The 27,900-nt window shown below is 42.6% G+C and overlaps 1 protein-coding gene across 4 annotated transcripts in view; it reads left to right on the top strand.

Moving 5' to 3' along the window:
- The window catches only part of LOC126234421 (probable inactive tRNA-specific adenosine deaminase-like protein 3), a 612,850-nt gene that overhangs the window by 218,670 nt on the left and 366,280 nt on the right, over positions 1-27,900 (top strand). For 2 of the 4 annotated variants that reach the window (XR_007544722.1, XM_049943111.1), the window contains exon 3: positions 25,470-25,560. The gene's annotated coding sequence lies outside the window, so the exon portion shown is untranslated. The remainder of the gene's footprint in view (positions 1-25,469; positions 25,561-27,900) is intronic. The other 2 variants (XM_049943113.1, XM_049943112.1) reach the window with 2 other exon arrangements.

Here is a 27,900-nt window from a genome sequence, read left to right as displayed (position 1 = left end):
TTTTGCTGTGTGTTGTGGTGATACTTTCTAATTGTGATAAAGTTTGTAACGAGAAAGAAGAGGAAAATGATTCTGATTCATTCGCTTGCATTATGGTTAGTTAAAAGTACTTATGCACTACTGTAATTGTCCGGTTACGTATCTACAGCAGTTTATTGTCACAATGCTGCGGAGCGGTAATTATCTTTATGAATAACAATAAATTAAAATCAGTGCATAAAAATACACTTGGATTTGCCTGTGTCGTTGATCAACAAAAATATCGCCCAAACGGCGATGGTTGCATTTCTTTAAACAAAAAATGTACTCAATATTTTATCAGTAATAGGCCGAAGGACAAAATAGCGCCCAATGTGGTCGCATGCGTGGTACTCAATTATGAAAACCAGTTCCGATACTAAATGATGGGGAGCGGTTTGTGGAAAACGGAAGGGGTTTGGTATAACAGCACATTCTATATTTCGTTCGTTTCTGAAAGGTTTTTTTCATCGGACTAGTTGAAGTCGTCCGAGCGTACTGCGCTCTACATCGGTCCCTCCCTCTTTCGTCCAAAATTTATTTTCGCCATCGCGATACTGTTATAACTATAGTCAGTAATTCCGCGCTCAATTAAATTTTAAAATATGCAGGCATTCATGCACTATCAGATTACTAGACATGCAAAATTAAAGGAAAAACATGCAATGTCAAAATTCAGTCTCTTGTTGTGATGCATTTTATTTTATTTTAAAACTACGTACAACAACCAATTTTTCCAAAGTCTCCACCTACTTTGTGAAAATCTGCATGCTGGGCCGCTGAGCTAGCAATGCCTGGATTCGGGAGGTAAGGTGGTTTGAATGCATCCTCTAATAATTATGAAAATGGTTTTCTGTCGTTTGCCATTTTCAATTTAGGCAAATGCCGGGGTTGATACCTTACCATAGGCCGCAGCTAATTCCGTCTGAATACCTTCTTTTCCTGAAAGATTCCAGTTCCCTAAAGCAGCCCCTCTGCTTAAATGAAAAGAGCTACATCGAGGGCGAGCTGAACATCTCTTTGGAGACTCCCGGCACTAAACGCCATGTGATAAATAAATAATAATCCAAGTTCTCCTCATTATACTCAAGCATTTGTCTGCCGGGACGTTCTTGAATGCAGAAAATGATCTTTCTTACATTGCAAGAAATGCGAGATGCATACTTAAATGAGGAAACTTTTGAAAGTATAAAGCTGAATAACTCCAGATAGTTTGAATTTTCGCCACCAAAAATTATTCTAGATTGTCTGTCGAACAAAGATCTCTTTATTTTAAAAGACCTACCGGTAATAATCACGGTGTCCCAAAAAATTAGCACTCGTCAGTTCCTGACCACTTCATCAGCTCAAATCCAGACTGAAGGAAGAAGAGTGTAAAATGCCCTTGGAGAGTGAAACGAAATTGAACCATGACTACTTCTTAGTGGTTTGCTAAAATACAGCACCTCCCCCATGAACCATGGACCTTGCCGTTGGTGGGGAGCCTTGCGTGCCTCAAGGATACAGATGGCCGTACCGTAGGTGCAACCACAACGGAGGGGTATCTGTTGAGAGGCCAGACAAACATCTGGTTCCTGAAGAGGGGCAGCAGCCTTTTCAGTAGTTGCAGGGACAACAGTCTGAATGATTGACTGATCTGGCCTTGTAACATTAACCAAAACGGCCTTGCTGTGCTAGTACTGCGAACGGCTGAAAGCAAGGGGAAACTACAGCCGTAATTTTTCCCGAGGACATGCAGCTTTACTGTATGATTAAATGATGATGGCGTCCTCTTGGGTAAAATATTCCGGAGGTAAAATAGTCCCCCATTCGGATCTCCGGGTGGGGACTACTCAAGAGGACGTCGTTATCAGGAGAAAGAAAACTGGCGTTCTACGGATCGGAACGTGGAATGTCAGATCCCTTAATCGGGCAGGTAGGTTAGAAAATTTAAAAAGGGAAATGGATAGGTTAAAGTTAGATATACTGGGAATTAGTGAAGTTCGGTGGCAGGAGGAACAAGACTTTTGATCAGGTGATTACAGGGTTATAAATACAAAATCAAATAGGGGTAATGCAGGAGTAGGTTTAATAATGAATAAAAAAAATAGGAGTGCGGGTTAGCTACTACAAACAGCATAGTGAACGCATTATTGTGGCCAAGATAGACACAAAGCCCATGCCTACTACAGTAGTACAAGTTTATATGCCAACTATCTCTGCAGATGATGAAGAAATAGATGAAATGTATGACGAGATAAAAGAAATTGTTCAGGTAGTGAAGGGAGACGAAAATTTAATAGTCATGGGTGACTGGAATTCGTCAGTAGGAAAAGGGAGAGAAGGAAACATAGTAGGTGAATATGGATTGGGGGGAAGAAATGAAAGAGGAAGCCGCCTTGTAGAATTCTGCACAGAGCATAACTTGATCGTAGCTAACACTTGGTTCAAGAATCATAAAAGAAGGTTGTGTACCTGGAAGAATCCTGGAGATACTAAAAGGTATCAGATAGATTATATAATGGTAAGACAGAGATTTAGGAACCAGGTTTTAAATTGTAAGACATTTCCAGGGGCAGATGTGGATTCTGACCACAATCTATTCGTTATGAACTGCAAAAAGGTGGGAATTTAAGGAGATGGGACCTGGATCCACTGAAAGAACCAGAGGTTGTAGAGAGTTTCAGGGAGAGCGTAAGGGAACAATTAACAGGAATAGGGGAAAGAAATACAGTAGAAGAAGAATGGGTTGCTCTGAGGGATGAAGTAGTGAAGGCAGCAGACGATCAAGTAGGTAAAACGACGAGGGCTAATAGAAATCCTTGGGTAACAGAAGAAATATTGAATTTAATTGATGAAAGGAGAAAATATAAAAATGCAATAAATGAAGCAGGCAAAAAGGAATACAAACGTCTCAAAAATGAGATTGACAGGAAGTGCAAAATGGCTAAGCAGGGATGGCTAGAGGACAAATGTAAGGATGTAGAGGCTTGTCTCACTAGGGGTAAGATAGATACTGCCTACAGGAAAATTAAAGAGACCTTGGAGAGAAGAGAACCACTTGTATGAATATCAAGATCTCAGATGGCAACCCAGTTCTAAGCAAAGAAGGCAGAAAGGTGGAAGGAGTATATAGAGGGTCTATACAAGGGCGATGTACTTGAGGACAATATTATGGAAGAGGATGTAGATGAAGACGAAATGGGAGATATACTGCGTGAAGAGTTTGACAGAGCACTGAAAGACCTGAGTCGAAACAAGGCCCCGGGAGTCGACAACATTAAAAAAAAAATGGTTCAAATGGCTCTGAGCACTATGGGACTTAACATCTATGGTCATCAGTCCCCTAGAACTTAGAACTACTTAAACCTAACTAACCTAAGGACATCACACACATCCATGCCCAAGGCAGGATTCGAACCTGCGACCGTAGCAGTCGCGCGGCTCCGGACTGAGCGCCTAGAACCGCTAGACCACCACGGCCGGCCGACAACATTCCATTAGAACTACTGATGGCCTTGGGAGAGCCAGTCACGACAAAACTCTACCATCTGGTGAGCAAGATGTATGAGACAGGCGAAATACCCTCAGACTTCAAGAAGAATATAATAATTCCAATCCCAAAGAAAGCAGGTGTTGACAGATGTGAAAATTACCGAACTATCAGTTTAATAAGTCACAGCTGCAAAATACTAACGCGAATTCTTTACAGACGAATGGAAAAACTGGTAGAAGCGGACCTCGGGGAAGATCAGTTTGGATTCCGTAGAAATGTTGGAACACGTGAGGCAATACTAACCTTACGACTTATCTTAGAAGAAAGATTTAGAAAAGGCAAACCTACGGTTCTAACATTTGTAGACTTAGAGAAAGCTTTTGATAATGTTAACTGGAATACTCTCTTTCAAATTCTGAAGGTGGCAGGGGTAAAAAACACAAGAGCGAAAGGTTATTTACAATTTGTACAGAAAGCAGTGGTTGGGAAAGGAGTGAGACAGGGTTGTAGCCTCTCCCCGATGTTATTCAATCTGTATATTGAGCAAGCAGTGAAGGAAACAAAAGAAAAATTCGGAGTAGGTATTAAAATTCATGGAGAAGAAGTAAAAACTTTGAGGTTCGCCGATGACATGTAATTCTGTCAGAGACAGCAAAGGACTTGGAAGAGCAGTTGAACGGAATGGACAGTGTCTTAAAAGGAGGATATAAGATGAACATCAACAAAAGCAAAACGAAGATAATGGAATGTAGTCAAATTAAGTCGGGTGATGCTGAGGGAGTTAGATTAGGAAATGAGACACTTAAAGTAGTAAAGGAGTTTTGCTATTTAGGGAGTAAAATAACCGATGATGGTCGAAGTAGAGAGGATATAAAATGTAGACTGGCAATGGCAAGGAAAGCGTTTCTAAAGAAGAGAAATTTGTTAGCATCGAGTATAGACTTAAGTGTCAGGAAGTCATTTCTGAAAGTATTTGTATGGAGTGTAGCCATGTATGGAAGTGAAACATGGACGATAACTAGTTTGGACAAGAAGAGAATAGAAGCTTTCGAAATGTGGTGCTACAGAAGAATGCTGAAGATAAGGTGGGTAGATCACGTAACAAATGAGGAGGTATTGAATAGGATTGGGGAGAAGAGAAGTTTGTGGCACAACCTGACTAGAAGAAGGGATCGGTTGGTAGGACATGTTTTGAGGCATCAAGGGATCACAAATTTAGCATTGGAGGGCACCGTGGAGGGTAAAAATCGTAGAGGGAGACCAAGAGATGAATACACTAAGCAGATTCAGAAGGATGTAGGTTGCAGTAGGTACTGGGAGATGAAGAAGCTTGCACAGGATAGAGTAGCACGGAGAGCTGCATCAAACCAATCTCAGGACTGAAGGCCACAACAAACAACAAAATACAGCACTCTTAGGTAAGGAGATTACATCTCCACTTTATGAAAACCTGGCATCGTTGTCGAATAAAATTATTTATCTTTCTTTATGCAAATTTTAAGAATAACTGAAAAACACAAGGATCTTTAGGGTCCTCTTTAACAAATCGGACCCTCCACCCCACTTTGACGAAGTGCATCAGAGTAGACTTTGGACTGAAGACCGCAACAGTACGTTAGATCCTTCACTTAGATGTTAAATCGAGTGACTGTGTCAGGCAGTGCCCTACTAATACTTTATTCGACCTTAAAGGTTTTTTCCGTATGCATCTACATTAAATTACATATCTCCACATTTAGGACAATCTATTCATCACCCGGCTACAATCCAGAAATCTCTTGGAATAGCACGATAATCGTCAGTAAAAATGACGATCACTGCCAAATGATCATATCTACACACAAACTCCGCAAGCCACCCCTACGGTGCGTGGCGGAAGCTACCCAGTACCATTACCACTCATTTCCTTTCGTATTCGACTCGCTAAAAGAGCGAGAGAAAACGACTACCTATGTTCCTCCGTATGAGCCAAACTTCCTCGTATCTTATCTTCGTGGTCCTTACCGAAAGGTACGTTCACGACTGTAGAATCGTTCTGCAGTCAACTCCAAATGCTGATTCTCTAAATTTTCTCATTTAGTGCTCCTCGAAAAGAATGCCACTTTTCCTCCAGTCCGCAGCTCGTGGTCGTGCGGTAGCGTTCTCGCTTCCCGCGCCCGGGTTCTCGGGTTCGATTCCCGGCGGGGTCAGGGATTTTCTCTGCCTCGTGATGACTGGGTGTTGTGTACTGTCCTTAGGTTAGTTAGGTTTAAGTAGTTCTAAGTTCTAGGGGACTGATGACCATAGCTGTTAAGTGCCATAGTGCTCAGAGCCCTTTGAACCTTTCCTCCAGGGATTCCCACTTGAGTTTCCAATGTACCTCCGTAACGCTCGCGTGTTGTTCGAACCTGTCGGTAACAAATCTAGCTAGCCGCCCCTGAATTACTTCGATAATCCGACTTGGAGTGGTCCCAAAGACTCGAGCATTATTCAAGAGTAGGTTGCACTTGCGTCCTATATGCGGTCGCCTTTACAGATGAACCGCATTTTCCCAAAATTCTCCCAATAAACCGAAGTCGACCACTCGCTATCCCTACCACAATTCTCATATACTCATTTCATTCCCTATCTTTCTGCAGCGTTACGCCCAGACATTTAAATGACGGGATTGAGTCAGGCAGGATACTACTAATGCTGTATCCGAACATTATGCGTTTGAAAACTTCCTGGCAGATTAAAACTGTGTGCCAGACCGAGACTCGAACTCGGGACGTTTGCCTTTCGCGGGCAAGTGCTCTACCATCTGAGCTACCGAAGCACGACTCACGCCCGGTACTCACAGCTTTACTTCTGCCAGTATCTCGTCTCCTACCTTCCAAACTTTACAAAAGCTCTCCTGCGAACCTTGCAGAACTAGCACTCCTGAAAGAAAGGATAAAGCGAAGACATGGCTTAGCCACAGCCTGGGGGATGTTTCCAGAATGAGATTTTCACTCTGCAGAGTGAAAATCTCTTTCTGATTATGCGTTTGTTTTTGCTGCTCATCCGCATTAACTTATATTTTTCTGCACTTCCCTGTGGCACTCCTGAAGATACACTGGTCTCTGATGAACACCCATCGTCGAGGACATCGTAGTGGGTTCTGTTACACAGGAAGTCTACGAGCCGCTTAAACATCTGGGAACCTACAATGGGACACCGTGTCAAACGCTTTTCCGAAACCAAGGAATATGAAATCTGCCTGTTGCCCTTCATCGATGGTTCGCAGCCTGTCATATGAGAAAAGGGCAAACTGAATTTCGCATGAGCGATTCTTTCTAAAACCATGCTGATTCGTAGACATAAACTTCCAGGACTCAAAAAAATTGTTCGTACTGAGAATATGATCAAGGATTCTGCAGCAAACCGATGTTGGGGATAGTGGTCCGTAATTTTGCGGATCCGTTCTTTTGCAGTTCTTATAAAGGAGGATATAAAATGAACATCAACAAAAGCAAAACGAAGATAATGGAATGTAGTCGAATTAAATCGGGTGATGCTGATGGTATTAGATTAGGAAATGAGACACTTAACAGTATTAAAGAAGTTTGGTATTTGGGGAGCAAAATAACTGATGATGGTCGAAGTAGAGAGGATATAAAATGTAGACTGGCAATGGCAAGCAAAGCGTTTCTGCAGAAGATAAATTTGTTAACATCGAGTATAGATTTAAGTGTCAGGAAGTCGTTTCGGAAAGTAGTTGTATTGAGTGTAGCCAAGTATGGAAGTGACAAATGGACGATAAATAGTTTGGACAAGAAGAGAATAGAAGCTTTCGAAATGTGTTGTCACAGAAGAATGCTGAAGATTAGATGGGTAGAGCACATAACTAATGAGGAGGTATTGAATATAATTGGCGAGAAGAGGAGTTTGTGGCACAGTTTGACTAGAAGAAGGGATCGGTTTGTAGGGCATGTTCTGAGGCATCAATGGATCACCAGTTTAGTATTGGAAGGCAGGGTGGAGGGTAAAAATTCTAGAGGGAGGCCAGGAGATGAATACACTAAGCAGAGTCAGAAGCATGTAGGTTGCAGTAGGTAATGGGAGATGAAGAAGCTTGCACAGGTTAGAGTAGCATGGACAACTGCATCGAACCAGTCTCAGGACTGAAGACCACAACAACAACATATAAGGACGTCACCTGTCCTTTTTATCAGTCGCTAAAACTACGCTCCGAAGCCCAGGCAACACCCAGTGACGGCAGAATTACTTTTCTGGCTGCGACGTCACTGTGCTTTCCTCCCCGAACTCCTTTCCACATCCTCGATACTGTGATGCCATTGACTTCATCCACTGTGGTGGCAACCACGGAAAGGGAATGTATTCAGCATGGGGTGCAAGTTGCCAGCTCGAACGGACAGCTGGATGCGGCAATTGCGACGGCAGCAGCAGCGGCAGCGGCGGCGGCGGCGGCGGAGTTTTGCGCCGCGCCGGCCCGGCTGGTGGCCAATATTTCAGAGCGGCAGGGCACAGGGTGCAGGACGGTGCGTGCGTGCGCTGGCGGGCTGCCTGCCACGGGCACGGCCTCCGCGCTGCTGACCTGCCCGGTCTCCCTGATTTAGGGCGCGCACAGTAGTTTAGCCGCTCGAGCGCCGCCGCCAGGCCACTTGCTGCCGGTCTCTTGGCCCGACTCCAGTCGCTCAGGCGTTATCCCTAAACTCTGAAAAATGACCACCGCACATCGTCCACTGGGTGTTACGCAAACGATTCCCAGACTTTCCTTTTTTTAAAATTTTCTTCCGTGCTCATGTTTCTCGCAGTTGCAGTGATATTTATACAAATGTGGCTAACTGGGCACTTCTTCACGTATACGTTTCAGTCACGCGTCGTCCAAAAGTCTGTATCAGTATCGTACGGGACGATAAAGTTGCCCACAAAGACAAAATCCACCAGTATTTCCTTATGTTACATTTACCGGACCTCATTAAAATACGAGAGTGGTTCAATAAGTAATGCAACATACACTACTGGCCATTAAAATTGCTACACCACAAAGATGACATGTTACAGACGCGACATTTAACCGACAGGAAAAAGATGCTGTGATATGCAAATGATTACCTTTTCAGAGCATTGACACAAGGTTGGCGCCGGTGGCGACACCTACAATGTGATGACATGAGGAAAGTTTCCAACCGATTTCTCATACACAAACAGCAGTTCACCGGCGTTGCCTGGTGAAACGTTGTTGTGACGCCTCGTGTAAGGAGGAGAAATGCGTACCATCACGTTTCCGACTTTGATGAAGGTCGGATCGTAGCCTATCGCGATTGCGGTTTATCGTATCGCGACATTGCTGCTCACGTTGGCCGAGATCTAATGACTGTTAGCAGAATATGGAATTGGTGGGTTCAGGAGGGTAATAGGGAATGCCGTGCTGGATCCCAAAGGCCTCGTATTACTAGCAGTCGAGATGACAGGCATCTTATCTGCATGGCTGTAACGGATCGTGCAGCCATGTCTCGATCCCTGAGTCAACAGATGGGGACGTTTGGAAGACGACAATCATCTGCACGAACAGTTCGACGACGTTTGCAGCAGCATGGACTATCAGCTCGGAGACCATGGATGCGGTTACACTTGACGCAGCATCACAGACAGGAGCGCCTGCGATGGTGTACTCAACGACAAATCTGGGTGCACGAACTGCAAAACGTCATTTTTTCGGTTGAATCCAGGTTCTGTTTACAGCATCATGACGGTCGCATCCGTGTTTGGCGACATCGCGGTGAACGCACATTGCAAGCGTGTATTCGTCTTCGCCATGCTGGGGTATCACCCGGCGTGATGGTATAGGGTGCCATTGATTACACGTCTCGGTCACCTCTTGTTCGCATTGACGGCACTTTGATCAGTGGACGTTACATTTCAGATGTGTTACGACCCGTGGCTTTACCCTTCATTCGATCCCTGCGAAACCCTACATTTCACCAGAATATTGCAGGACCGCATGTTGCAGGTCCTGTACGGGCCTTTCTGGATACAGAAAATGTTCGACTGCTACCCTGACCAGCACATTCTCCAGATCTCTCACCAAATGGTGGCCGAGCAACTGGCTCGTCACAATACGCCAGTCACTACTCTTGATGAACTGTGGTATCGTGTTGAAGCTGCATGGGCAGCTGTACGTGTACACGCCATCCAAGCTGTGTTTGACTCAATGCCCAGGCGTATCAAGGCCGTTATTACGACCAGAGGTGGTTGTTCTGGGTACTGATTTCTCAGGATCTATAAACCCAAATTGCGTGAAAATGTAATCACATGTCAGTTCTAGTATAATATATTTGTCCAATGAATATACGTTTCTCGTCTGCATTTCTTCTTGGTCTAGCAATTTTAATGGCCAGTAGTGTATTTTCCTTCTGTAAGCAGGTTGGCTTTATTCAGGATCCCAGTACACCATATTTTCCCCCACTCTTTTGGTTACGTAATCTCCGCTCAAAGCGACGACCTTACGCGACCTTACTGGCAGGGCCTCTATGCCTGCCTGGTACCACTCTACTGTTCGACGTAGGAGCCAACGCCTTGCTGCCATCACCATCATCATCCAGATACTGCTTCCCGAAGAGTGCTTCCTTCATTGGGCCAAACAGATGGAAGTTGAGATCTGGGCTGTAAGGCGGATGAGGAAAAATGGTCCAATGAAGTTTAATGAACACGTCTCGGGTTTTCAGACTTGCGTTGATGCCTTGCGTTGTCCTGCAGAAGGAGAGGTTCGTTTGCATCCGTCTATTATCTAGAATGAGAGTGTCTGCACGTTCCAACATTGCAGGAGTCAAGGTTGTGTGCGGCCGGCCGGGACGCAGGAGGCCGCACAGGTGTGGGCGGCCTTGTTGAGATGATGACTGACGCCTCAACGTGCTTTTGTTCAATGCCAGTCTCATTTTGCAAGCGCCTATGAGTATCTGCGATGCTCTGCTTTTTTGCCGAAAGAAACACAATGGCAGCTCACTGCTAGGGACGCACCGCCATTACAAACGCCATTTTGAATGCTATGTACAGCGCAGCCACCGAGCGGAACTCCACGAAACTGTAGGGACTGAAGCAGCAATATTTCACGATGTTCCACAATAAATTCCGCATTTTTTAAGCAGTAATATAACACGATTTCCCAGAACAAATTCGGCATTTTTACAACCAAAATTGGCTGAGAAAAAAAGTGTTGCACTTCTAGTTGAACACCCCTCGTAATATGAAATCACTGGCACATATTATGCAACCGTATAACATCCTCTCTGACTTATGTCTTGCAGACTCAACCTTTTACATGCAACAACATCTACACCCAACAAACAACTGTGAAGTGCATAGCAGAGGGTATTTGTTAAGACTTTTATCCCGTTACATTCACGTATGGAGCTCGAGAAGAATGACTGACTGAATGCTCGTGTACATGCCGTAATTAATCCGATCTTGTACTCACGATCCCTGGGAGTGAAATGCAGGGGTTGTACAATATTGATTAGTCATAATTGAAAGTGGCTTTATCGGGATAGCTTACGTCTATCCTCAAGTGTCTGCCAGTTCACTTCTTTCAGCATTTCTATAACTCTGCTGCTGGTCAAACAAACCTGTGACCATTCGTGCTGCCCTTTTCTGAGTACGTTCAACGTCTTGTGTTAGTCCTATTTGGTACGGATCCCATACACTTGAACAATATTCTAGGACGGTTTGCACGAGTGATTTGTAACTATTCTGTGTAGAGTGATTGCAGTACCCTAATATTCTACCAACAAACCGAAGTCTGCTACCTGCAGTGCCTATGACTGAGCATTTATTACCATTTCTTGTTCCGACAGTGTGTTAACACCGAAGTATTTGTATGAATTGACCGATTCCATCTGTGACTCGCCGATTTATAGTCATAGGACAATACGATACACATTATTACATTTCTGAACATTTAGAACAAGTTGCCAATGTCTGACCCACGTTGAAATCTTATCAAGATGTAACTGAATAATTGTGCAGCTTCTTTGAGACTGTACTTCATTACAGGTAACTACATCATCTACGAAAGGTCATGTTTCATCAATATTCTGGTAGTTCATTCGTTGGACCCAACAGTATGCAGTGCAGTCCCAGAATGTAGTCCTGGGTATCCATAGACAGTACGGTATGCTGGAATCTTCCAGACTACGAATTCGATCCCTGCTCCGTTCTCAGGTGTTAGATAGCACCGCCCGTTATCATATTCTGTGGCGGGGCGTAGAGCGTGTTCTGCGCCACCGTTTTTGATATCACTAACTCTTAGGAGACATGCTGTATGAACAGGCTCCAACAACATTGCAGTACGTGGGTGAAAAGCAACTTCGAACAACGTAGCACACTCTCGTAACACTACAATAAGTTGTACTGATAAGACCTTCCGACACTCAACGACATTATCTGTGTGACTTGAAATAATCATCTGTACTTACACAACGATGTCACGTAAGATTTGATATGCAGTTTCTAATGCTATAAATCACACTACAGCTCGTCACGACATCACATTGTACAAAAGGATGGACGCAATAACACTTTTCGTGGTATAGTGGAGACAGTGGTATCTGCATATTAACTGCAGTAACGCATCTGACAATTAGGGTTCATTAGGTTCGAAAGATAAACTGCAACCAAATCTAGTACCAATCACCAGAAAAATACTAAATACCGGAGTCTACGGGGAGTAGGAATGATATATTTACTTTACCAACAACGGTAACCTGTGGTGAATCTGTGTACTCTGACAACACAACACTTTCACAACAAAGTAGGTACTAGAAACGATAGCTTTCATATATAACTGATAAATACGTCAAATACATCCGTTTCCTCTTGTAATTGCTCCTCTTTTAAAGCCTCAACGAGCAATCGTATGTACAAGCAATCAGTGTGAATGATATAAATGTTTACGTAAATGGGAGAATACGCTCACAAGGCAAAGATATAATTTAATATTGTTTATCTTTCTTTGTCAATCAACGATAACCTCCATAAGCAGTATATCAATATTCGTGACTATATTGAAATTTTATCGTTATAAACTATTTCGTCAATCTCAACCTTTCAGTAGCAAATGGAATAACTTTTCATTTATATTTTATCAGTTTTCAGTAAACTGAACTCTTTCTTTCCCTGTCTAAATAAAGATTAATCATTTTCCTTTTCGTTGAAAATCATTAACTGAAAAATACTATTCCTTCTCTTTAGGATATTAATTTTTTTTAACTTTGCTTTTACCAATATGAGTTTTGGATGTACTTTGATACGAAAAGATATATTCGAGATATTTGTCTGATTTGAACTAGACTTTTAAATATTTTTCTTGTAATTGTTTAGAATTGAAGGACACGTCGGGTACTGGCTTTTCAGTTTAAAAATAGCTAATTCTTTATTTCCTGCAATTAATTCTTTTATATGTACAAGTCAGCGTTTTACTTCATGCGAGCTGATACTCTACTGAAATACCCACTAGGCGGAAACGTAGAAAAAACAAAAGAAAAAACGTGTCACCGCCACTTTTCAGCTACATGAACTTTAAATAATCAAACAAAACTCAACCACTTCAAGCGTTGACTTCTGCGTCCCATTAATATTTAAAACTCAAAACACAACGCTCTCAATGATCTCGTTTATAGAGAGTTAACGTGTTCTCTGATAAATGGTTCTTGATTTGTCGTTCGGGGACAAGGGGAAAAACTATCAAATTCGCAATGAACTTCCGACTGTTTCTCAATAAATAACTATTACCTAGGACGACCGTCCTCTTTAATATAGTTTACACATGCAATGCATCCACTGAGATTTCCGAAATTTACTATATTACGACATTCACGCCGAAGTCACGCCATAAATCCTAATCAAACATCGATAAGTCACTACTCCTCAGTGCTTGCGTGCACCTGTACAACCATTATCCCTTAGATCGTACTATAATCCTCAACCCCAAAATAACTAAGTGACTTCGGGCGAACACGTCTCTTCACACATACCATCCAAGGGAAAATTTCCCAGAAGTATTGAAACACGGTTCGCCTACAGAAGCGTGCCTATTAAGCAGCACAACGCATTATTAATCACAAATAGAAGAAATTAATCTCACACTTCAATAAATCGGAGCTTTTCCTATACCTGGAGTCTACACTCTACCAAAATCAGCGAAATAATCGTTTTCTACACAATCTGATAATCTTCTCAAAATATCTTTCCAAACGATTTAGAACAGCTTTGAATACACCTGAGTTCTATCTCCGTTGCAGACTAAGTCACGTATCGTACTTGTCAGCCGATCTCATCACACTCTTGAGATAATCTCTCTCGAGTTTCACTACTCGAACGATACCCGGATACTCCACTCAAATTCTAAAAGGACAAATCAAGAACCATTCTTTACGAACAAACATATCATGCTATTTATCTCTTTAACAATAAACGTTTCTCCTTAGTAGTCCCTGGCAAAGGTTTGTAGCGGCCAGCTACTCTGTAGTTGTCATCTTTGCCGCACGCCGCGGTTCAACAGTCGGCTGGGCGTAGCAAACTCGCTGACTTAACCGGCCACAGCTTTTGTCGAGCATCAGGTGTCACGTATCTACAACATTTTAACACAAAAATATAAGAAAACTATACACACAAGTTAACAAACTCTTCATTCTCCTAGAACATAAAAATCGATACTAAGTTGAGGCGATACAAACAAGTGATGCGCGTTTTTCGGGCTGAAGACGGTTTGGCGCGTTACAACCACGTTGTCGTACTATCTGGAGAGGAACGTACAGATCTCAACGGATCACAGTGATCTACAGCCTTTGATGCCTACCTTCTCTCCTTAAGAATGCGTCTTGTTTAATATGTTACTAGCGTCACAATTTTGAATAGAGCGCTTCATACAAACGGTGTTCACCAATCTTCAAAGCAGTTTGGAATTGAGGATTAACGTTCCAGGTGTGGGGGTCTGTAGAGTGTTTTCCAGGAACGAAAGCTTCTAAAATCCACATTTTTCGTGTAGCTTATTCGGTAAATTTGGAAAGAAGTACACAAAACGTATTGTATATCAAACGACTGATGTTTATCCACTTGTTAATCGTTTTAAGGTATATTACTTTGATACCTAAACTGTAAGCGTAGTTCAGTAGTATGTGCAAAGTATCTTTTTATGCTGTTAATAAGAATATGGGAGCCACTTTTTTGGTTTAACGATCTGAAATTAGATTCCCAAGCGATTAAAACCAAGGTATCTAAAGAGCTGTGAAATAAACGTAGAAGGTATCCATAAAAATATTCATATTTCCATTAAGTTACGTTGAAACTGGAAATTGAAAATCTGAAATAGAAAGAAAACTCCGAACTGGGCTCTGTAGGCCCAGAGGTACCGACTGACCGCCTTATCATCCTCAGCTGGTAGGCGTCACTGAGTGCTAAAATGGATGGGTATGTGGTCAGGCTGTAGTTAGTTTTCGTGACCGGAGCCGCTGCTTCTCACAAGCGGAGGCCACGACGTTTGGAACGCGGATTTACTGTAAACTTCGTACACTCGTAGTTCTCCAAGAGGACAACAAAGTGTGTAAGCACTAGCGCGTACTTCTCAAGCGTTACTGACAAAATCGCAAGATAATTTCGGTCGTCAGATATATATCTGTGAGCGGCCATTTTGACCATGAAGCGGCTGCAGCGCAGCGGTGCCGGCACGGTAGCGCAGAGCGTCTCTTTGCCATCGGTTTAAGTGACACTAACCTCTGCAGAATATGCAACCTCGTTGATAATGTGCCTCATCGTTACATATGCGGATATCGGATTATGAACTGGAGGTGGACCAGGGAGAAAATTGCTCAAATAACAAGAACTTCAGCAAACAATGTACCGACTAACATTTTCTTCAGACCAGAAGAAAGTTACTACCCTCAGGCAAAAAGTAACGCAGTAATTTGGTTAATGGGCAAATATACAAGTTACGTTTTTAACAATATTGGGAGCGATGAACATATTGAATACAAGATGCATATGGAAAATGAATTCGAGAAAATACTTAAATATCAGAATCACGATAAGAAATATGGTAATATGCTCCGAATTGTTTTCAACAGAATGGGTGTAGGTTAGGAACTGGATTCCCAGTAGAGAGGGAATCGATTGGGTCACGTTCCCGACCCTAACCTCACCTGCAAGTCACACATGAAAAATAAATTAGTACAGCAGATACAAGAATATGGCGACAAACATCTGGTGTCTGATATAAAGGAAGATCTTGAACTCCCCAAGGATGCTTTTAGAAGGCTGGAACTGACAAAAATAACAAGGCAGTGAAGGATATTGCGATGTCGCTGTTCGGGACTGCTCTTCTGTCCACGTAATTTGCCCTGGAAGGAACACACATCAAGGATTTACTGAGTGATTAATTTGGGTCTGGGAAATGATGATGAGGAACCGGCTGCAGAAGAAGAAAATGTGCATGATGAACTGCCACCAGTTGAAGGTGACAGTGAAGGTGCTAAATTGTGCTACTGCTAAAGACTGAATATGATTCCTCATTCTTTGAATGCTGTAATTTATGACTGCTATCATCTGTCACCTTATTTATGTCATTCCAATGTAGCCATTTTTGTTACTGTTTTTGTGGAATAAAACAAAAAAGCGTGTTCGGTCAGAGCGTAAGCTACCGTTTCTAATAAAAAAAACTGAGCGAACGGATCAACGAACAAACAGAACGGGTGTCATCGGACGTCCGCCCTGAACAAATTCAACAAACAATATAGACCAATTTTTTTTTAAATGGTTGGCGTTCAAGCCGCTGGATCGCTGCATCGAGTTCCGTTCGTCAGTTTATTTTTTTATTTTTAACACAGTCATTTTCTTTACTATTTATATTACAATTGATATAATGGGAAAAATACGTGTAATCAGATGAACTTTTATTAAATTTATAATGTTATTTGGCAGTCTACTAATTTTTATCATCACAAATAATATAATATTCATAACCAAACGCATAAAGTGATACTGAAAATGCATGCTTGTCCGTGTCTTCAAAACTGTTCGTATTTAATCGAAAGAGAACGAGAAATTGCTTCTCGGAAGACGCTATTAAAGTACACTCGATACTGCATAACCAATTATCAGCGCCGATTGTTAAGGAAATACTGCGCTATGCATGGTTTGCTTCCAAACTATCGTCTGAAAAAGATATTTTTGAAAATGTTAACGAGGTTTGTTTTTCCACGGAAAACTTCAAAAGACCTTGCGTATGCGGAAACATAGCATTTATTCAATGCAGCTGGTGCCGTTTAACTTCATGTTTTCCATGTTTTTACGAAAAATACCACCCTGCAACTTGTACTCGTAATGTCGAAACGGACGACTAATTGTACATCTTTTGAAAGCCGTCTGTGCCGGTCAAAACTTGGAGGTAACAAGTCGTTTCGGGCTCCTTCCAGGTATAAGGGATTTCTCAAATCACGGACAAGCATACATTTTCAGTATCACTTTATGCGTTTGGTCGTTTACTAGTCGTCAGTTATGAATATTAAATTATTTGTGATAGTAAAAATCAGTAGACTGTCAAGTAACATTATAAATTTAATAAAAGTTCATCCGATTACATGCATTTTCCCAATTATATCAATTGTAATATAAATAATAAAGAAAATGACTGTGTTGAAAATAAAAATAAACTGACGAACGGAACTCGTTGCAGCGATCCAGCGGCTTGATCGCCAAACACTTTTCTTTTTTTAAATTTTGTTCTACATCGTTCGTGGAATTTGTTCAGGGCGGACGTCCGATGACACCCATTCACTTTGTTCGATGATCCGTTCGCTCAGTTTTTTCATTATAAAGGGTAGTGAACGCTCTGACCGAACAAGCTGAGCTACCGTGCCGGCACCAACAGGCTGCAGCAGCGTCATGGTTAAAATGGCCACGCACATATATATATTCGACAACCGAAATTATGTTGCGATTTTCTCAATAACTCTTGCGAAGTACGCGCTACTGCTTACACATTTTGTTGTCCTCATGGAGTACTACGAGTGTACGAAGTTTGCAGTAAATCCGCGTTCCAAACGTCGTGGTCTCCCATTGTCAGTCAAGTAGCTCCTCAATTGAACTCCAAGGGCTGAGTGCACACGCTTCCAAAAGCTTTCAGCAGACCCGGATGGCCACCCATCCATGTGCTATCCAAGCCTGACAGTACATAACTTCAGAGACCTGCCGGTAACCGGCGTTGCCACTGTGGTAAGACCGTTGGCGAAATAGAAAGAAAGGACAGAACGATTGAGAAAGTCCTGTCTGTTACAAAACGTCATTTGATGATGTTAATGGACTTACTGCATTACTTTCAGGTTTTCTGTTGTTCATTGTTGACTGATATCACTACAGTTGAACAAAATGTAATTTGAAAGCTACATTTTTGAATTGGTTATCTAAACTCTAGTCCAGTGCTAAAATATAACTGTTTGAACGTGGAAAATCTTCCAAAACCCCCTCAAAGTGGCCTGTAGAAGAATAGCCTTTAACAGCTTATGACTGAACCAAGGCAGTCCTCATCTCTCCAGTTTCTCACATTATTGCGCATCCATGCCAACTGGAATGCAGAATTTCTAGCTCTGTGAGCACAGATAGCATTGTGCTACGGCCTATGGAATTGATGTCCCAGTTCGTGGAGAGGAGATGCTTTCAACTTTGAACTCTCACTCTTCCCCCTCTCTTCTAGCGCAGAAGTGAAATTGCGTGCTTATGGAATATCGTCTCAGTTATGTGACTGGATTTGTGATTTCCTGTCAGAGGGTCACAGTTCATAGTAATTGACTGAAAGTCATCGAGTAAAACAGAAGTGATTTCTGGCGTTCCCCAAGGTAGTGTTATAGGCCCTTTGCTGTTCATTATCTATATAAACGGTTTTGGAGACAATCTGAGCAGCCGTCTTCGGTTGTTTGCAGATAACGCTGTCGTTTATCGAGTAATAAAGTCATCAGAGGATCAAAACAAACTGCAAAACGATTTAGAAGAAATATCGGAATGGTGCGAAAAGTGGCAGTTGACCCTAAGTAACGAAAAGTGCGAGGTCATCCACATGAGTGCTAAAAGGAACTCGTCAAACTTTGGTTAGACGATAAATCAGTCTAGTCTAAAAGCTGTAAATTCAACTAAATACCTAGGTGAATAAAATGTTCTCGGTTCTGCAGCCGCGTCAATTCGAATAAAATGCCCGAGCTTTCGATGGCCATCTCCTCTATCGTCGTCAGGAGTTCACTGACTACCTGGGCTGCTACGGTTTCTCGCTTATATAGGCATGATGACATCATCAGCAGCCAATCAGATCGTTCCAATGCGGCGCGCGCGCGTAAGTCGACCCGGGCAGCTAGCGGAGCTATTGCGCGTGGCAGCACCGGTGACGTCAGGTGGCGCCAGGGGCAGGCGCCACGTTTGAAACTGCAGCTCCCGCGTCGCGCATCTGTCTCTGCTTTCTTTCGATGCGTGCTGCACTGGACTCAAACTTACAAGCTTTGCCTGTGAGGGCAGGTCGTGAGTCATCCTTGGATAACTCAATCGGTGGAGCATTTACTTACGTAAAGCAATGGTTCCAAGTTCGAATGCCTGTCCGGCCCAAAGTTTTTACCTGTCAGGTTATTTCAAATCAGTGCACACTCCAGTCCAAGCTGAAAATTGTGTAAGAGGAAACAGACGCCAGTAGCACTGCGTTGGTTCAATATCCGTGGTACCAAAGGCGTATGCAAGCGCGTTCACTCGCCCGACCTCCAGGTTGTCCGCACAAGCTTTTTATTCACTGCAGAGTTGTAGCAATGAGCTACAAGTCTACTGAACTGAAGATTTAACAGTGCCAAGCGTGATGGACATATTGTGTCTCTAACAATCAATATTTATTTCTAGGCTGGGTTTACACTGTTCGCAAGCAGGCCCCCCACACGTTGAAAGGAACGTGAAGGGACTTCATCAGATAGAAGAGTGAGGCTCACGTTGATGAAATACCCCAGTTCTGACTCAGCTTACTCCATATCACCAAGAACTAGCTTTTAGCTCCGCGGATACCTCAGAGGAATGTAATCATTAGGTTCTCTTCGACTGCATGGGAAGTGCAAACTTATTGGAGCAGCAGCCGATAACTCTTCATGGATGTGAGCTGCATACAGTTGTAACGAAATTGCTTCGCTATGGCCACATTTTTCAGAAATATGCTGTATTTATACCTCTTAGAAAGAAATTGATTTTTAATTATACCTTTAAAGCTAAATGTGCTGTTTGTCTTTACTCGTCGACCGTTGAACATATCTGTTTACAGAAGCACTGAGTGTCTCGGTGACCCAGTGGATGAACGCCAGGCTACAGATTCAAATGTCCGACGTTCGATGCCCAGTCAGAGCTAGGAGCTTTTGTCACTTATCACCTAGTTTACCTCTGGCAATGAATAACTAAGGTGGGAAGTACGTAGTGGTTCGGAGTCAACGTTTTAAACTGTGGGTCCCCTGATAACTGTTTTACAACATATCACCAGTGATTTGAGCAATATCAAGGGGCCGGCGTAGAATTCATGAGCACTGAGCCCGAAATCAGTATGGATGAACAAAGAAAATCCGCAACAAAGGAAATACCAAAACAAAATGAAATTAGTTTTAAGTGACACTATCGGTGATTTTTTTCCGGTAGCCGGTTGCCATTAGAACTCAGAATATCTCAGAATATTTATCAGCACTGGACCAGTCACTGTCATCTCAACCTGTCAAATTCCTTCTCAACGTCGGTGGAGCCATTGAAGGGATTCCTCCTCTTCGTCTACTGTGATTCATCTGAATCATGACGGTAGTCCCTCTGTCCTTTATGTAGCTAAAATGATATTCAGAAAGTATTTTTCCACTGCAGTTTTAATTGTTCTTCGGATTATTAATCTCATCGAGGCATGTGATACAATACCAAGTGTTCGGTTCTGCGTACAATTGTCTTCGACGATTATCTTGTACGACGGGTGCGATTAAACACTTTCAAAAATTCTGTTATTCCTGGACGTTGCCATAATGTAATACCAGGATCATGTCAAAGAAAGCTAAATGTTGTCAATATGGTTTCCAATCATTCAGCACAGAAACGTTCGTTGTTTAGTGCTTGGATTTCAACTTTCCCAGAAAAATTCTGACGCCTACATTTACGTAATTTGCTTTGGATAAGAATAACCGAAATACAAGTTAGTTTAATTTGTTCTAATAGCTGCTATCTTGACTAGATGATACACGTGCCGAACAATAATAATATCAGTAGTGATAATTAGAACAATATAATGAAACAGAAGCCTAGATGCTCTTAGAACTTTCCAAAACCAGACAGCAGCGCAGTCGTTTCTGAAATGTCACTAGCGTTGGTGCTAGTTTTTATTTTTGCATCACCCCTTTATACCTGAGTATTAATGCTACAGTTCACCCTGTCAGTAACGCGAGACAAATATTTTGTCCATTCATTTGTGTGTGACTTCTGCTTTGTCAATAATCTGATTTCATTACTTATTCTGCAGTTTCGCTAATGAGAGTTGTCAGTGAACATTAACATTATGTCTCCTTCTCACTTTCACTATTGTTAAGATGAACTTTTAATTCACTCGCTTCATTACTTCTTAAAAATATGCAATAACCAGTAGCTGCACTCCTGAATTACTCTCTCTTCAGTAAGCCCTTACCTTTTTACGTCTTCATTACTGTCACTCGTGTTAATGTGGGAATCACTTTCTTTGCGGGTACAATAGCTGTTATATCCTGATACTTTTAAAAATTTTATTTTACAATACACTGTTACAGAAATTGTTTATTTACGTCTGCTGTAAGTTATATGCGCTCGTCCTACTTTTTTTGTGATCGTGTATGTTATCAATGCACAACATGCTACAGTCAGCCAATAATTTGAGCTATATGACGAAGTAGTGTCACAAAAACCTGATAAGTATCGTATTCCGAGAGGTGTTCTTTTTTTAATTGCTTTCTCCAAGGCATCGTATGTTTGTCAGTGAAAAGGCCTTTTTAATTCACGTCGCATACATGATAAGTGTGTTTTTGTTCATATTAATCGTTCTCGTCGTCTTTTTACGTTGCCTGCCTTGCATATGGGGGATACTGTCCTACATTTTAGAGACACGGTGCGGTTTCTGGGCCTAATTTTTGACTCCAGGTTGTCATGGTTGCCACACCTACGTGACTTGAAAGCCAGAACGCTGAAGGCACTGAACATCCTCAAGTGCCTCAGCCACAGGTCTTGGGGAGCGGACAGGGCGCGCCTCCTTCAGTTTTATCGAGCTTTTGTGTGTTCACGGCTGGACTATGGGTGCACAGTATATGGGTCAGCGAGGCCGTCTTATTTGCGGATCCTTGCCGCTGTTCACCATGCTGGGATTCGACTGGCCACGGGTGCTTATCGGACCAGTCCCGTACCCAGCCTCTGTGCTGAGGCTGGGGAACCGCCACTTACCATCCGGCGGCAGCTCCTGCTTGTGCGCCAGGCATGCAAGTTTCTTGCAGCTCCCAGCTCGCCTGCTCACCATCTCGTTGCCCATCCACCTCTGGACCGTCTTTTTTCCCGCCGTCCCCGGGCTACGTTACCGTTTGGGATCCGTGTGCAACGTGTGCTAGAGTCCCTCGGTGTGGAATCTGTACAACCCCAACTCCTGGGTTTTAACCGCCTGCCACCCTGGTTACTGAAGAGGTCCGGAGTGGTTTTAGATTTATTGCAGTACAAGAGAGATTGCACTCCTGCCACCGTTTTTAATGCAGCATTTTCTTCCATGTTATCTGAGCACCACGACTATGTAGCTGTTTTTACGGATGGATCGAAACAACGGGATTACGTTGGTTGCTCAGTTGTTTTCCGGATCGTGTCCTCAAGGTCCGACTGCCTCAGACTTTTACTGTCTTTGATGCAGAATTGTCTGCGATCTTGCGGGCACTGGAGCAGATGAGGCTTTCTTCCTTTCCTAAATTTCTTGTCTGTTCCGATTCACTCAGTGCCCTTCACTCATTGCAACGTTTGTATCCGGCAGACAAAATAGTCCAGACCATCCAGGATACCCTCCTCCGACTACAGCGACTGGGGAAGGTTGTAGCTTTCTGCTGGGTTCCGGGGCATGTCGGCATTGCTGGGAATGAAAGGGCAGATCTCGCAGCCAAGGAGGCGTGTCTCGAACTACAAGTATCTCAGTGTGCTATCCTCTTGCACGCACTCACCTCGCTGTTGAGCTCACGAGTCATGCGTCGGTGGGAGGATGAGTGGCTGGAAGTGACTGACAATAAGCTCCGTATAGTCAAGCCCACAACGCGTGTGTGGTGTACTTCCTTTCAGCCCCATCGACGGGACGAGGTTCTCCTCACGCGGCTTCGAATAGGCCACAGCCCTTTGACGCACGGCTTCCTGCTCCGGCGGGAGGACCCTCCAATGTGTGGTGCTTGTGGCGTTCAGGTCACTGTGCGCCACGTTTTATTGGATTGTGTTTTATTTTCTGACCAGCGGGCCGCGGCTGACTTGCCAACGGACCTGCCATCTATTTTAGGCAACACTCGGACGAATGTGGTTAAAGTTTTAAAGTTCTGTGCCATGTCAAATGTTTTTACAAAGATTTTAGGGAGAGGATTTTAATTTGCTCACTGTGTGACAAGCTCGCCCATATTTTATGTAAGTGGCCAGCCAATGACAATTTTGTGTGGCATTCTTGTTGCTATGGTTTCCCTTTCCTTCGGTTTTACTTTCTTATGTAGTATTTTCCTTTTTTTCCTGCTTTCTTTGAGTGTGTTTTTCAGTTTTATTAGGTCTGTCCACATTCGTTCCTTTTAATGTGTGTCAGGGCGCTGATGACCTCGATGTTGAGCGCCCATAAGCCCCAACACACACACTGAACACACTGTACCAAGTTTTTTCACATATTATACAGACTGTAGACTATGTACTGTCATAGTCACTGGGCCACATAAATGAGAAAGGATTGTCAGACAGTAACAGTATCTTGTGCTGTCACTGCCAGCTACAACATTGTTCTATATTCGTGTACAGAGACGTGTGGGGAAACTATTTTGGGAGCTAGTATTCCGAGCTACTTCCACCAGTTATAGTGATTGTACAAGGGACGTTGTCGGCAAAGCATGCCACACCACACACTCTCGCAGCATATCCCACACATGCTTAACAGATGGTACGATGGTGTGATGGAAAGTAAAGCCTCCGAATTTTTTTATCTGAAAAGTCTTAGACGCTTTTTAAATAAAAAAAACCAATATTAACATTTTACATATTTATTCTTCATTTCTACAGATTTATTTCTCAACAGAGTCTCCCAATGAGAGACCAGTTTATTGATACTATCAGCGTAGAATATATGACTCTGTTGACGGAACCCGAACTCTGCTTGCACCGTTTCATCACCATCATAGTTAATTTCTCGAAGGTGTTTTTTTAATTTTTGAAACAGATGAAAATCGATTTGGATCAAGTTGAGGTTAGCAGCACTGTTGCCTTCATTAGGAACTGAACAACCCAATGTCGCACGTTACTTATGTCGATACAATCATCAGCGTACAAAACTTTCATTATTCTACGGATTTCAATTGGATTACGTTTTCGGTGATTCGAAACTCGATACAGCACACTGTTTCTCACACAGCGACGTTGGTAGGTTACACACCACCGTGTTACACGCAACAATTCGGAGCCCTCTAGCGGCAGAAGTTGCAACTTACGTCAGCGAAGCGGGACGGTTTACTGAGTAACATGCATGGCATGTTACTCCTCAACCGATGTTGAGAACAGAATAAAAAGTTCGGAAAGATTACTTTTCAGCACGCCCTCATAATTCTGATGACTGTGCTGTCCATGAGAGTTTGACGAACGTGTTGGAGAGTTTTTGTATGTCCATCCTTTGAGCAAGAGGTCTCTGGGACGACGGCCGTTACTATCGTGACAAAGAATAAAAACACCTACGGCCGTCCCTACGATTTTATTTTATTTTGTCACTACCAGTTTCAACGCTTCATTGCGTCATCTTCAGGCTGTTTTGATGCGATACAGGTTGATACGATGCCCATGCATAACCCATCAGTTGCCAACATTACTGGATTCGCAGATAATGTGTCAGCACTCCAACCATCAACTGCCAACTGGTAGTTGATGTTTCGAGTGCTGACACATTACCTGTGAATCCAGTAATGCTGGCAACTGATGGGTTATGCATGAGCATCGTATCAACCTGTACCGCATCAAAACAGCCTGAATATGACGCAATGAAGCGTTGGAACTGGTAGCGACAAAATAAAATCAAATCATAAGGACGGCTGTAGGTGTTTTTATTATTTGTCATGTTGAAGAGTTGGTTTGTTAACGTGAGCTTACCTCACAGGCGTTTCAGGAACGGTGACTGAAATAGCTGGATAATGTTCGGGACGTATCTTGCGTAGTTCTGGGTCATTTATAACAAAAAGCAGAAGCTTACTGGCTTAGTAATCCGTACGACAAAGATTGGTGTTGTACTCGCATGTCGCTGCAGTTTTTTAATAGTCGAAATAGCTTATTTGATGTGTCAGTTTTTTACGTAACGTTCTCCGGCTTGATCTGTTTTCATTTTTCACTAGTACAGTACTAAAACGAATACAACAGAGCACATCGTATCTGTGCAAGGGAGAATAAGACAGACGTGCATTTGACACATGGATCACATTGTACACGTTTTATCCTTGACTGCAATACGATCAACAAAAGATGTTTCTGCTTAATGTTTTGCAAGTGGTCATTCTTAACAACGCATGTTCGTGGATGTATTGTCGTTTTGAGCTAATTGATAAAAAATTGTTAAATAAAACAGAATACATGTAGCTGATTTGTTGCTGAGGGTATTTAAATTGAATTTTTTACACAACTAATATAGCATAAATCCTAATAGATCTTATATTGATTTATTTTCTACGGGATTTCGTTTAATAAGAAATTATCTCTACTTGTTTAACAGGTTTTCTCCTTCTTCTTAGCAGAAGTACTGAAGTCACTGACGCACGCTGGCACGCCAAAACATCAGCAAACCTGCTTGATTCTCTCCGAAGGTAAGTCCAAATCGAGTAGAGCCATACGTTTTAACATTACCCGTCTTTTTAAATTTCCGGAAGGTCTTTAATGTGATTTCTCACAATGGGATTCTAAACAAATTACGTGCCTATGGAGTATCGTTGCAATTGTGCGACTGGATGCGTGATTACTTTCTGTCATATAAGTCACTGTGTGTAGTAATTGACGGAGTCATCCAGTAAAACAGAAGTAATACCTGAGACTTCAGGAGACAATATGAGCAGCCCTCTTAAATTATTTCCAGTTGATGTTGTCGTCTTCCACATAGAAAAGTCATCAGATAATCAAAACAAACCGCAAAATTGTTTAGGCAAGATATCTGCATGGTGCAAAGACTGGCAGTTGACACTAAAAAAGAAAGTATGTAAGGTCATACACATGAATTCTAAAAGGAATCAATTAAATTTCGGATTAAATTTCGGTTACACACTATGTCGTACAAATTTAAGGGCTGTCGATTCCACTAAATACATAGGAATTACAATTATTAACAACTTGATCGGAAATGATCACATAGAAAACCAAAGACTGCGCTTTATTATCAGAGCACTTAGAAGACGCAACCGCTCTACTAAGTAGACTGTCTACACTGCACATGTCCGTCCTCTCCCAGAGTACTCCTGTGCGGTATGGTATCATTACCAGATATGATTGACAGAGGATACTGAAAAATATCTATGAATGGCAGCTCGTTTTATATTATCGCGAAATGGTTGGGAGATTATTCCGAAATAGCTAGGAGTGAGCGAGTGAGGAGTGGGCGAACCAACCGTGACAAAACTATTCCATCTGGTGAGCAAGATGTATGAGACAGGCGAACTACCCTCAGACTTAACGAAGAATATAATAATTCCAATCTGAAAGAATGCAGATGCTGACAGATGTGAATATTACCAAACTATCAGTTTAATAAGCCATGGTTGCAACATACTAACACGGATTCTTTACAGAAGAATGGAAAACTGGTAGAAACCGACATCGAGGAACATCAATATGGATTCCGGAGCAATGTAGGAACAGGCAAGGGAATACTGACCCTTAGAAGACAGGCGAAGGAAGGCAAACCTACATTTATAGCCTTTGTAGACTTAGAGAAAGTTTTTGACCGTGTTGAGTGGAATGCACTCTTTGAACTTCTGAAGGTAGCAGGGGTAAACTACAGGAAGCGAAAGGATACCGACAACGTGTACAGAAACAGGCAGTTTTAAAAGTTGATTGACGTGAAAGGGAGGCAGTGGATGAAATGGGAGTGAGGGTTGTAGCCTATCCCCGATTTTCTTCGATATGTGCGTTGAACACGCAATAAAGGAAACGAAAGGAAAAGTTCAGGGGGAAGAAATAAAAACTTTGAGGTTTGCTTGTGACATTGTACTTCTGTCAGAGGCAGCAAAGGACCTGGAAGAGCAGTTGAAGCCGGCCGAAGTGGCCGTGCGGTTAAAGGCGCTGCAGTCTGGAACCGCAAGACCGCTACGGTCGCAGGTTCGAATCCTGCCTCGGGCATGGATGTTTGTGATGTCCTTAGGTTAGTTAGGTTTAACTAGTTCTAAGTTCTAGGGGACTAATGACCTCAGCAGTTGAGTCCCATAGTGCTCAGAACCATTTGAACCATTTTGAGCAGTTGAAGGGAATGGACAATGTCTTGAAAGGAGGGTATAAGATGAACATCAGCTAAAGCAAAACAAGGGTAACAGAATCAAGTCGAATTAAATCAGGTGATGGTAAGGGAATCAGAGTAGGAAACGAGACGGGTGCCGGTGCTTCTCAATCAAGTAGCTCCTCAATTGGCCACACAAGGGCTGAGCGCACCCTCCCTGCCTACCAACAGCACTCGGCAGGAGCGGACGGTAGCCCATCAAAGTGCTAGCCAAGCCTGGCAGTGCTTGCTTAACTCTGGTGATCTGATTATGCATTGTGTCTTACCGCAATGAAACTGTATGCTGGACCGAAAGCGTATCCTTGTTTTTTACTATTAGAGTTATACGGTCTAACATAGCATCAATATTTGTTGTGTACATTTGTACAATAATACATAGCTGGTAAAGATCTCTGAGAAAAATGGGCCTCGTGGTATCGAGTGAAAAACTTGTGAGGAATTAATGTTACCCAGAGTGGCGACCTTTTGCTATTGCTTCGCTGTAGTAAAAGTAATGCTGTCAACTGTAAGCTCACTGGACAAAAAGTTAGTTACTCTAAGGAGACGTCTAACACTGCCTCTGACCTTGATAATGGCCGCGATTCGTTGAGGAAGAGAATCCATGAGTATATTCAGATATGCCATTTCCAGCTGAAGCCAATCACTGATGATTAGGTTTTTTATA

This window comes from Schistocerca nitens, chromosome 2 (genome assembly GCF_023898315.1).
Source record: "Schistocerca nitens isolate TAMUIC-IGC-003100 chromosome 2, iqSchNite1.1, whole genome shotgun sequence".
Lineage (NCBI taxonomy): Eukaryota > Metazoa > Arthropoda > Insecta > Orthoptera > Acrididae > Schistocerca > Schistocerca nitens.
The sequence above is the reverse complement of the archived record's forward strand: the minus strand, read 5'-3'. Positions and strand labels throughout refer to the sequence as shown.